The 12797-nt window shown below is 49.5% G+C and overlaps 2 non-coding genes across 2 annotated transcripts; both read right to left on the reverse strand.

The window, feature by feature from the left end:
* Positions 1-8452: 8452 nt before the first annotated feature.
* trnar-ucg (transfer RNA arginine (anticodon UCG)) lies at positions 8453-8525 on the reverse strand. The gene has a single exon. It is a non-coding gene; the product is annotated as a tRNA-Arg (tRNA).
* Positions 8526-10601: 2076 nt separating this feature from the next.
* trnas-aga (transfer RNA serine (anticodon AGA)) lies at positions 10602-10683 on the reverse strand. The gene has a single exon. It is a non-coding gene; the product is annotated as a tRNA-Ser (tRNA).
* Positions 10684-12797: the final 2114 nt, after the last annotated feature.

Consider the following 12797-nt stretch of genomic DNA (forward strand, 5'->3'; position numbering starts at 1 on the left):
TGCTCCTTCACCGTCTCCCTGACCACCTCACACTCAGTCAATCACAGTCACCCTGGCGCTCTTACACTCACTTCATCTCCATCACTCTGACTCGATCACACCCTCCATCACCGTCACCCTAACTTCCCTTACACTCACTCCATCAGCGTCGCCCTGACCCTCTCACATTCACTCCATCACTGTCACCCTGACCCCCTCACACTTGCTCCCCCTCCATCACCCTGAACCCCTCACACTCTCTCCATCACATTCACCCGGAATCTTTCACACTCACTCCATCTCCGTCACCCTGACAACCTCACACTCGCTCCATCACCATAACACTAACTCCCACACTCTCGCCATCACCGTCACCCTGACCCCCTCACATTCACTCAATCACAGTCTCTCTGACCCCCTGACACTCACTCCAGCACTGTCACCCTGACCCCCTCACACTCGCTCCACCTCCATCACCCTGAACCTCTCACACTCACTCCATCACCGTCACCCTGACCCCCTTTCTCTCACTCCATCACTGTCACCATACCCCGTCACACCCACTCCATCTCCGTCCCCCTGACCCCCTAACGCTGATTCCACCACCGTCATTCCGACCCTCTTGCACTCTCTCCATCACCGTCTCCCTTACTCGGTCAAACCCTCCATCACTGTCACCGTGACCTCCCTGACACTCATTCCATCACCGTCACCCTGACCCCCTCAAACTCACTACATCACCTTCGCCCTGACTCACTCACATTCACTCCATGACCATCACCCTGACCCCCTTCCTGTCACTCCATCTCTGTCACCCTGACCCCCTCACACTCACTCCATCACAGTCGCCCTGAAGCCCTCACACTCGCTCCATCGCCGTCACGCTGGCCCCCTCACACTCACTCTATCACCGTCGCCCTGACGCCCTCACACTCACTCCATCACTGTCTCCCTTACCCCCTCACAAACACTCCATCACCATCACCCTGATCCCCTCACACTCGCACCATCAGCATTTCACCGACCCCCGCACACTCACTCCATCAATGTCATCCTGATGCTCTCACACTCAACTCCAGCACCATCACAATAAATCCCTCACATTCAATCCATCACTGTCACGCTGACCCGCTCACACTCGCTCCACCTCATTCACCCTGAACCATGCGCACTCACTCCACCTCCGTCACAGTGAACCCCTCACACTCGCTCCAGCACCGTCACCCTGACCCCCTCAGACTTACTCCATCACGGTCATCCTGAGTCCCTCACACTCACTACATCCCTGTCACCCTGACCTCCTCACACTCACTCCATCACCATCATCCTGATCCCCTCACACTCAATCCTTCACTGTCATCCTGACCCACTCAGACTCACAACATTACCGTCAACCTCAATCCCTCACACCCTCTTCATCTCCATCATCCTGACATTCTCACACTTATTCCATCACCGTCACAATGAAATGCTTACATTCACTCGATCACCATCATGCAGACTCCATCACACTCCCTCCATCTCCGTCACCCTGACTCGGTCACACCCTCCATCACCGTCACCCTTACTCCCTCACACTCGCTCCATCACCTTCACCCTGACCCTCTCACATTCACTCCATCACAGTCTCCCTGACCCCCTCATACTCGTCCATCACTATCACCCTGACCCCCTCGCACTTGCCCATCACCCTCTCTCTGACCCTCTCGCACTCCTCCGTCACCGTCAGCCTGAAACACGCACACTCACTCCACCTCCGTCAACCTGAACCCCTCAAATTCACTTCATTTCCGTCAGCCTGACCCCCTCATACTTACTCCATCAACCACGCCCTGACCCACTCTCACTCACTCCATCACCGTCACGCTGCATCCCTCGCATTCACTCCACCAAATTCCCCCGACACCCTCACACTCCCTCCATCACTGTCACCCAGACCTTTCACATTCACTCCATCACCGTCACAAAGAACCCCTCACATTCACTCCATCTTCGTCACCCTGACCCTCTCACACTCACTCCATCACTGTCTCCCTGAACACCACACACACTCCATCTCCATCACACTGACAACCTCACACCCACTCCATCACCGTCACCCTGGCCCACTCACACACAGTCCATCACCGTCACTCTGGCCCCCTCATACTCGCTCCATCACAATCACGCTGATCCCGTCACACTCACTCCATCACCGTCAACCTGACCCCCTCACAATCGCTCAATCACTATCACCCTGACCAAGCTCACACCAGCTCCAGCACGGTCATGCTGATCCCCTCACATTTGCTCCATCACCTTCTCTCTGACCTTCTCGCCCTCACTCCATCAGTGTCACCCTTACCCCCTCACACTCACTCAATCAGAGTCTCTCTGACCCACTCTCTCTCATTCCATCACCCTCATCCTGACTCCCTCACACTCACTCCATCACTGTCACCCTGACCCCCTCACTCAATCAATCACTGTCACCCTGGCGCTCTCACACTCACTCCATCTCCGTCACCCTGACCCTCTCACATTCACTCTATCACAGTCTCCCTGACCCACTCTCACTCACTGCATCACCGTCACGCTGCATCCCTCGCATTCACTCCACCACCGGCACCCTGACCCCCTTACACTCACTCCATCACCATCACCCTGACACCCTCACACTCGCTCCATCACTGTCACCCAGACCCTATCACATTCACTCCATCACCGTCACCCTGACCCCGAAACCCTCGCTCCTTCGCCGTGACTCTGACTCCCTCACACTCACTCCATCACTGTCTCCCTGACCCCCTCACACTCGCTCCATCACCGTGACTCTGAACCCCTCACACACTCCATCTCCATCACACCGACAACCTCACACCCACTCCATCACCGTCACCCTGGCCCATGCACACTCACTCCATCGCCGTCACTCTGGCCGCCTCATCCTCGCTCCATGACCGTCACCCTGACCCCATCACACTCACACCATCACTGTCACTCTGACGCCCTCACTCAATCAATCACTGTCACCCGGGCGTTCTCACACTCGCTCCATCACCGTCACCCTGATTCCCTCACACTCACTCCATCACTGTCTCCCTGACCCCCTCACACTCGCTCCATCACCGTCACTCTGAACCCCTCACACACTCCATCTCCATCACACTGACAACCTCACACTCACTCCATCACCGTAACCCTGAGCCCCTCACACCCACTGCATCACCATCACCCTGGCCCACTCACACTCACTCCATCGCCGTCACTCGAGCCCCCTCATACTCGCTCCATCACCGACACCCTGACCCCCTCACACGAGCTCCATCACCTTGTCTCTGACCTTCTCTCACTCACTCCATCACTGTCACCCTGACCCCTTCACACTCACCGAATCACAGTCTCTCTGACCAACTTCTCTCATTCCATCACTCTCATCCTGACTCCCTCACACTCACTCCATCACCGTCATCCTGACCGTCTCACACTCATTCCATCGCTGTCTCAATAAACCCCTCACATTCAATCAATCTCCGTCAAGCTGACCCCCTCACACTCACTCCATCACTGTCACCCTCACGACATCACGCTTGCACCATCAACGTCTCCCTGACACCCTCACTCAGTCAATCACTGTCACCCTGGCGCTCTCACTCTCACTCATTTCCGTCATCCTGACTCGGTCACACCCTCCATCACCGTCACCCTGACACCCTCACACTCGCTCCATCACTGTCTCCCTGATCCCCTCACGCTCGCTCCATCATGGTGACTCTGAACCCCTCACGCACTCCATCTCCATCACACTGACAACCTCACACTCACTCCATCACCGTCACCCTGACCACCTCACACCCACTCCATCACCGTCACCCTGGCCCACTCACACTCACTCCATCGCCGTCACTCTGGCCCCCTCATACTCGCTCCATCACCATCACGCTGACCCCCTCAAACTCACTCCATCACTGTCACCCTGACCCCCTCACACTCGCTCCATCACTATCACCCTGACCCCCCTCACACTAGCTCCATCACCGTCACGCTGATCCCCTCACACTTGCTCCATCACCTTCTCTCTGACCTTCTCGCACTCACTCCATCACTGTCACCCTGACCCCTTCACAGTCACTCAATCAGAGTCTCTCTGACCCACTCTCTCTCATTCAATCACCCTCATCCTTGCTCCCTCACACTCACTCCATCACTGTCATCCTGACCGTCTCACACTCACTCCATTGCTGTCTCAATAAACCCCTCACATTCACTCAATCTCCGTCAACCTGACCCCCTCACACTTACTCCATCACTGTCACCCTGACCCCCTCACACTTGCTCCATCATCGTCTCCCTGACCCCCTCACTCAGTCAATCACTGTCACCCAGGCGCTCTCACTCTCACTACATCTCCGTCACCCTGACTCGGTCACACCCTCCATCACTGTCACCCTAACGCCTTCACACTCGCTCCATCACCGTCTCAATGAACCCCTCACATTCACTCCATCTCCGTCTCCCTGATTCAATCCATTACTGTCATGCTGAACCCCTCACGCTCACTCCAGCACATTCTCCCTGACCCACTCTCACTCACTCCATCACCGTCACCCTGAATCCCTCGCATTCACTCTATCACCGTCACCTTGACCCCCTCACACTCGCTCCACCTCCATCACTCTGAACCCCTCACACTCCCTCCATCACCCTCATTCTGACCCACTCACATTCGCTCCATCACTGTCAACCTGACCCCCTCACAGCTGCTCGTCCTCCATCACCCTGACCCCCTCAAGCTCACTTCATCACTGTCACCCTGACCCCCTCACACTTGCTCCTTCACCGTCTCCCTGACCCCCTCACACTCAGTCAATCACAGTCACCCTGGCGCTCTCACACTCATTTCATCTCCATCATCCTGACTCGGTCACACCCTCCATCACCGTCACCCTAACTCCCCTTACACTCACTCCATCAGCGTCGCCCTGACCCTCTCACAGTCACTCCATCACTGTCACCCTGACCCCCTCACACTTGCTCCCCCTCCATCACCCTGAACCCCTCACACTCTCTCCAACACTTTCACCCAGAACCCTTCACACTCACTCCGTCTCCGTCACCCTGACAAACTCACACTCGCTCCATCACCATAACACTAACTCCCACACTCTCGCCATCACCGTCACCCTGAACCCCTCACATTCACTCAATCACAGTCTCTCTGACCCCCTGACACTCACTCCAGCACTGTCACCCTGACCCCCTCACACTCGCTGGATCACCGTCACCCTGACACCCTCACACTCGCTTCACCTCCATCACCCTGAACCCCTCACACTTACTCCATCAGAGTCGCCCTGAACTACTCACAATAACTCCATCACCGTCACACTGCATCCCACGCATTCAATTCAGAACACTCACACTGAACCCCTTACACTCAGTACATCACCGTCACCCTGGCTCTCACACACTCACTCAATCACAGTCTACCTGACCAATGACCTGCTTGCATCGGGAAATCCGCAGAAGTACTGGTACACCAATATGTTTGCTGAACAAGACAACCGTTCCGTGAGCGGGAATAGTATCCGGGACACGGTGCTTAGAGTATCGCAACCTCACAAGTAAATAACAAGACAAGGCGATAGATATCCTTGACTGTCCCAAAGCTAAATCTCGTCATTCTTTTATTCCTGACATACCTATGGAAAGCCTTAGGTTAACCTATGGAAAGCCTGAGGTTAACGCTGATCATATCGGCCAAAAACTTCTCATGTCTCCTCCTGGCTCCTCTCAGCTCTCTTTTTAGGTCTTTTCTGACATCGTTGTAATCCTCGAGCGCTCCAACTGAGTTTTCACATTTTGTCCTAACAGAAGGCTTCTTGTTCTTCTTGACCAGGAATCCCTCTTCCTTAGTAAACCACGGCTCACGCGTTCTATATCTTCCTCCCTGCGTGACAGGTACATACTTATCTCGGACACACAGGAGCTTTTCCTTGAATAAGCTCCACATTTTTAATGTGCTCAGCCCCTGCAGTTTCCTACACCATTCTACACTTCCTAAATCCTACCTCTTTGCATCGCAATAAGCTCCTTATTGCAAAGTGCTCACCTACTTCCAAATCTAAAACCTGGCCAGGCTCGTAACCCGCTAATAAATCTAAAGTGGCTTCGTCCCTTGAAGGCCTGTCTACATACTGTGTCAGGAAGCCCTCCTGCACACACTGGACAAAAAGTGACCCATCTATAGTAATAGTACTGCAGTGATCCCAGTCAATATTTGGATATTGTCATGAGAGTTGCAGAGTATTTCATTGTCCCAGAATCCAGATGAAGTTTGTATTCCTCACGTACGGGAGCGAGAATTCTTTCAATGTCTCAGATGAGTTCCTGTCCCGAGAACATCAGAGTCAATGTCCCGTCCTCTACTCGGTCCGAGATTTCACACTTCTTCATTCTCCTCTGATTCCATTTCCCAAAGAGTTTCTCAAGATTTCCAAAGCTGGATCCTAGATTATATGGTTTGCTTCCTAAACATATTTCCAACTGCCAATTGACAATATTTTCCACAGTATCTCTTTAAAATTCCCTGGCTTGCACCATGTCCAGGCATGAGAAGTCCCGTTTGGTGGAGAGATTCCCGAGGCTGGTGAATTTAACTTTGGAACAAAGATGGTTAAGTGGCAATTTCCTGCGGTTGTTTGTAATGATGGGAGAGGGAGCGGTGGGGAATGAGCACTTTGACGTTCAGGAAGAAGTGTTGCCACTGATCAGAGTCAGTGAACAGAGGACTGGGATTAAAGGAATCTAATGAAAACCAGCACTTCCGCTCAGGACGTTCAATAACAACTGCAGAAACCCGATGTGACGAGCAGGGTATCAGGAAAGAGAAACAAAGATAACGTTTTAAATATGGAAGATTTCTGATGAAGAACTCGAGTTTCCCAAGTCTCATCAAATGACCGGCCTGGCTTTAAAAGTAGGTTTCCTGAACTTTGCTCCAATAGGAAGGCATTCAGAACGCAGTCAGCAGGATTCGAACCTACGTGGGGAAGCAGCAAGAGATTTCTAATCCATCGCCTGAACCACTCGGCCACGACGGCAGACGACAGCGGTGATCTTATTGAAAGCTGTCGCTGACGTGATGGGCTCAAGGCTTCCATCTCCTTTCATACCTTTTCTGTCATTTGGAAGGTGCTGGACACCAATGTAAAAGAACAAAAGCACAAAGTTAGGAAAAGATATTTGCAGCTAAACTTAGTCAAAATTATTTATTGAAAGGAAAATCACACTTGGCAGTTTGCTAGATCTCTTTGAGAACATGACCAACAGAGCTTATCAAGGGCGCTATTGATCTGAGTGTTCTTGGACGAGAAACAATCAAAGGTTAGTGACATATTCTGGCGAACGAAATGGTCTTTCCTCATGGTTACAAAGAAAGAGATGATTCCCAATAAAAGACAGACATTAAGTCGCATGTAGATATATTTCAATGTGATAAGATTCTCTTTCAGTCCCCAAAAACCCCAGAGATGGATGGGGTGAGTTACTTTTCTTCACTCTTCAGCTCCTCAGCATGGAGGAAGAGACATGAAACCGCTAGAGATGGAGTTGTTGAGTTGGGAACCAGCGACACTGAAGAAACTAAGTAAAAGTGAGGACTGCAGATGCTGGAAACCAGATTTTAGATCAGAGTGATGCTGGAAAAGCACAGTCGGTAAGGCAGCATCCGAGGAGCAGCAAAGTCGACGTTTCTGTTGCCAGGCTTGATGTGTTCCGCAAACTATTTTCGTTTTTGGCTCAGATTTCCAGCAACTGCAGCTGTTTGTTTTATGTTAACCTTCATAATGTTTTGGACAAAACCAATGACCTGTTTGCATCGGAAAATCCGCAGAAGTACTGGTACACCAATATGTTTGCTCAACAAGACAACCGTTCCGTGAGCGGGAATAGGATCCGGGCCACGGTGCTTAGAGTAACGAAACCTCACGTGTAAATAACAAGACAAGGCGATAGGTACTATCGTATTTGGTCGAAACAAAAGCCCCTTTCTGAACATTTTCGTTGCAGATTATTTTCAACTTGTCTTCGAAGATTTACAAAGTGGGAAAAGGCCATTCTGCCCATTGTGCATTGCGGCTAATCAGAGAACCATCTATTCAAGTCGCAGTTTCCAACTTTGGCTCAAAGTCTTGTGTATTCTAATGTTTCCAGGGCAAGTGTCAATGAGGTCATCCTGTGTTCTTAAAAGGCACAATAATGGGGCAGAAGTATGACATTTTCACAACGAATTGTAACTCTTTTGAGGAGCTCATGCTCATTTCCACCCACAGAGGGAGACACCCGAGACTGACAGAAGTGTCCGTTGTGGTGAGATGAAATTTGAAATGGACAATAGAACAAACACAAGTTCTAACTGCAGAAGCACCATCCCGACAAGGACTTCATTGGGGAGCGTCAACACGGACCACGGTTAAAGTGAGACGTTGCCCCACGAGGCAGGTAGGACTCGAACCTACAATCTTCTGATCCGAAGTCAGACGCGTTATCCATTACGCCACTGGCCCAAACGTAACGTCACCCGCTGGCAGCATGTCGATATGTAATGTGATTGATTATCACGGAATCAGAATTAAAAAGGTGAGCAAGCAGCGAACATAATCGCCAACACAGCTTCACTTGGAAGCTTCCAATTTCTGAAGCAGTGCCTTTCACTGGCAAAGGAGAAACATTTGTCCTCAGCTGCCTGCTTCAGGGTCGGCTCCTCCTCTGCTGGAAGTTTCCATCGTTTTCTTCACAGTCACGACGCGATTTCATGATCCACTCCAGTGAAAAAGTGTCATGGTGTCCTCCAAGCAAGACCCTGCAGAAACTCAGCGAGAGATCTCGGGTCATTTTGAGCTCAGGGTGTGGAATAAGACGAGATGCGTGACAGCTTTTATTGACGCCGCCACTTCACTGCCAATTAGCGGCTCAAAACGAGCCGTTGTGAGCATCAGCTTGATTTGTACCTTCCAGCAGTACATTTGCTAAACAACATCAGATCGATCCCATCCGGCGCAGGGATATTTTCACACTCTGAAGTATTTCTAATAACTCTTCCTTGTGAACCTCAATCTCTTCTAAGTCTAGACGCAATTATCTCTATATCATCCTCGCCAACATTTTCACTTTCTGTAGCAAATACTGTCGAAAACTGTTTAAACTGTTTACTTAGTGCTTCCCCAATCTCCTCTGACTCCACACACAACTTCCCACTATTATCCTTGACTGTCCCAAAGCTAAGTCTCGTCATTCTTTTATTCCTGACATACCTATGGAAAGCCTTAGGTTAACCAATGGAAAGCCTTAGCTTAACGCTGATCATATCCGCCAACAACTTCTCATGTCTCCTCCTGACTCTTCTCAGCTCTCTTTTTAGGTCTTTTCTGACATCGTTGTAACCCTCGAGCGCTCCAACTGAGTTTTCACGTTTTGTCCTAACAGAATACTTCTTGTTCTTCTTGACCAGGGATTCCTCTTCCTTAGTAAATCACGGCTCACGCGTTCTATATCTTCCTCACTGTCTGACAGGTACATACTTATCTAGGACACACAGGAGCTTTTCCTTGAATAAGCTCCACATTTTTAATGTGCTCAGCCCCTGCTGTTTCCTACACCATTCTACGCTTCCTAAATCCTACCTCATTGCATCGTAATAAGCTCCTCATTGCAAAGTGCTCACCTACTTCCAAATCTAAAACCTGGCCAGGCTCGTTACCCACTATTAAATCTAAAGTGGCTTCGTCCCTTGAAGGCCTGTCTACATACTGTGTCAGGAAGCCCTCCTGCACACACTGGACAAAAAGTGACCCATCTATAGTAGTCGTACTGCAGTGATCCCAGTCAATATTTGGATATTGTCTTGAGTGTTCCAGAGTTTTTCATTGTCCCAGAATCCAGATGAAGTTTGTATTCCTCACGTACGGGAGCGAGAATTCTTTCAATGTCTCAGATGAGTTCCTGTCCCGAGAACATCAGAGTCAATGTCCCGTCCTCTACTCGGTCCGAGATTTCACACTTCTTCATTCTCCTCTGATTCCATTTCCCAAAGAGTTTCTCAAGATTTCCAAAGCTGGATCCTAGATTATATGGTTTGCTTCCTAAACATATTTCCAACTGCCAATTGACAATATTTTCACAGTATCTCTTCACAACTCTCTGGCTTGCACCATGTCCAGGCATGAGAAGTCCCGTTTGGTGGAGAGATTCCCGAGGCTGGTGAGTTTCACTTTGGAACAAAGGCGGTTAAGTGGCAATTTCCTGCGATTGTTTGTAATGATGGGAGAGGGAGCGGTGGGGAACGAGCACTTTGACGTGCAGGAAGAAGTGTTGCCACTGATCAGAGTCAGTGAACAGAGGACTGGGATTAAAGGAATCAAAGGAAAAGCAGCAATTCCGCTCAGGACGTTCAATAACAACTGCTGAAACCCGACGTGACGAGCAGGGTATCTGAAAAGAGAAACAGGGATAACGTCTTAGATGTGGAACATTTCTGATGAAGAGCTCGAGTTTCCCAAGTCTCATCAAATGACCGGCCTGGTTTTCAAAGCAGGTTTCCTGAACTTTGACCGAAAATTGCTCCAATAGGAAGGCATTCAGAACGTATTCAGCAGGATTCGAACCTGCGTGGGGAAACCCCAATGGATTTCTAATCCATCGCCTTAACCACTCGGCCATGACTACAGACGAGTCCCGTCACCTCACTGAAAGCTATCGCTGACGTGATGGGCTCAAGGCTTCCATCTCCTTTCATACCTTTGCTGTCATTTGGAAGCTGCTGGACACCAATGTAAAAGAACAAAAGCACAAAGTTCGGAAAAGATATTTACAGCCAAACTTAGTCAAAATTATTTTTTGAAAGGAAAATCGCACTTGGCAATTTGCTAGATCTCTTTGAGAACATGACCAACAGAGCTTATCAAGGGCGCTATTGATCTGAGTGTTCTTGGACGAGAAACAATCAAACGTTGTGACATATTCTGGCGAACGAAATGGTCTTTCCTCATGGTTACAATGAAAGAGATGGTTCCCAATAAAAGACAGGGATTAAGTCGCATCTAGATATATTTCAATGTGATAAGATTCCTTTTCCGTCCCCAATTACCCCAGAGATGGATGGGGTGAGTTACTTTTCTTCACTCTTCAGCTCCTCAGCATGGAGGAACAGACATGAAACCGCTAGAGATGGAGTTGTTGAGTTGGGAACCAGCGACACTGAAGAAACTAAGTAAAAGTGAGGACTGCAGATGCTGGAAACCAGATTTTAGATCAGAGTGATGCTGGAAAAGCACAGTCGGTAAGGCAGCATCCGAGGAGCAGCAAAGTCGACGTTTCTGTTGCCAGGCTTGATGTGTTCCGCAAACTATTTTCGTTTTTGGCTCAGATTTCCAGCAACTGCAGCTGTTTGTTTTATGTTAACCTTCATAATGTTTTGGACAAAACCAATGACCTGTTTGCATCGGAAAATCCGCAGAAGTACTGGTACAGCAATATGTTTGCTCAACAAGACAACCGTTCCGTGAGCGGGAATAGGATCCGGGCCACGGTGCTTAGAGTATCGAACCCTCACAAGTAAATAACAAGACAAGGCGATAGGTACTATCGTATTTGGTCGAAATAAAAGCCCCTTTCTGAACATTTTCGTTGCAGATTATTTTCAACTTGTCTTCGAAGATTTACAAAGTGGGAAAAGGCCATTCTGCCCATTGTGCATTGCGGCTAATCAGAGAACCATCAATTCAAGTCGCAGTTTCCAACTTTGGCTCAAAGTCTTGTGTATTCTAATGTTTCCAGGGCAAGTGTCAATGAGGTTATCCTGTGTTCTTAAATGGCACAATAATGGGGCAGACGTAAGACATTTTCACAACGAATTGTAACTCTTTTGAGGAGCTCATGCTCATTTCCACCCACAGAGGGAGACTGACAGAAGTGTCCGTTGTGGTGAGGTGAAATTTGAAATGGCCAATACAACAAACGCAAGTTCTAACTGCAGAAGCGCCATCCCGACAAGGACTTCATTGGGGAGCGTCAACACGGACCACGGTTAAAGTGAGACGTTCCCCCACGAACCAGGTAGGACTCAAACCTACAATCTTCTGATGCGAAGGCAGACACGTTATCCATTACGCCACTGGCCCAAATGTAACGTCACACGCTGGCAGCATGTCGATATGTAATGTGATTGATTATCACGGAATCAGAATTAAAAAGGTGAGCAAGCAGCGAAGATAATCGCCAACACAGCTTCACTTGGAAGCTTCCAATTTCTGAAGCAGTGCCTTTCACTGGCAAAGGAGAAACATTTGTCCTCAGCTGCCTGCTTCAGGGTCGGCTCCTCCTCTGCTGGAAGTTTCCATTGTTTTATTCACAGTCACGACGCGATTTCATGATTCACTGCAGTGAAAAAGTGTCATGGTGTCGTCCAAGCAAGACCCTGCAGAAACTCAGCGAGAGATCTCGGGTCATTTCGAGCTCAGGGTGTGGAATAAGACGAGATGCGTGACAGCTGTTATTGACGCCGCCACTTCACTGCCAATTAGCGGCTCAAAACGAGCCGTTGTGAGCATCAGCTTGATTTGTACCTTCCTGCAGTGCATTTGCTAAACAACATCAGATAGATCCCATCCGGCGCAGGGATTTTTTCACACTCTATTTTCACACTCTGCAGTATTTCTAATAACTCTTCCTTGTGAACCTCGATCTCTTCTCAGTCTAGACGCAATTGTCTCTATATCTTCCTCGCCAACATTTTCATTTTCTGTAGCAAATACTGTCGAACACTGTTTACGTAGTGCTTC

This window comes from Hemiscyllium ocellatum, chromosome 46, assembly GCF_020745735.1.
Source record: "Hemiscyllium ocellatum isolate sHemOce1 chromosome 46, sHemOce1.pat.X.cur, whole genome shotgun sequence".
Classification (NCBI taxonomy): domain Eukaryota; kingdom Metazoa; phylum Chordata; class Chondrichthyes; order Orectolobiformes; family Hemiscylliidae; genus Hemiscyllium; species Hemiscyllium ocellatum.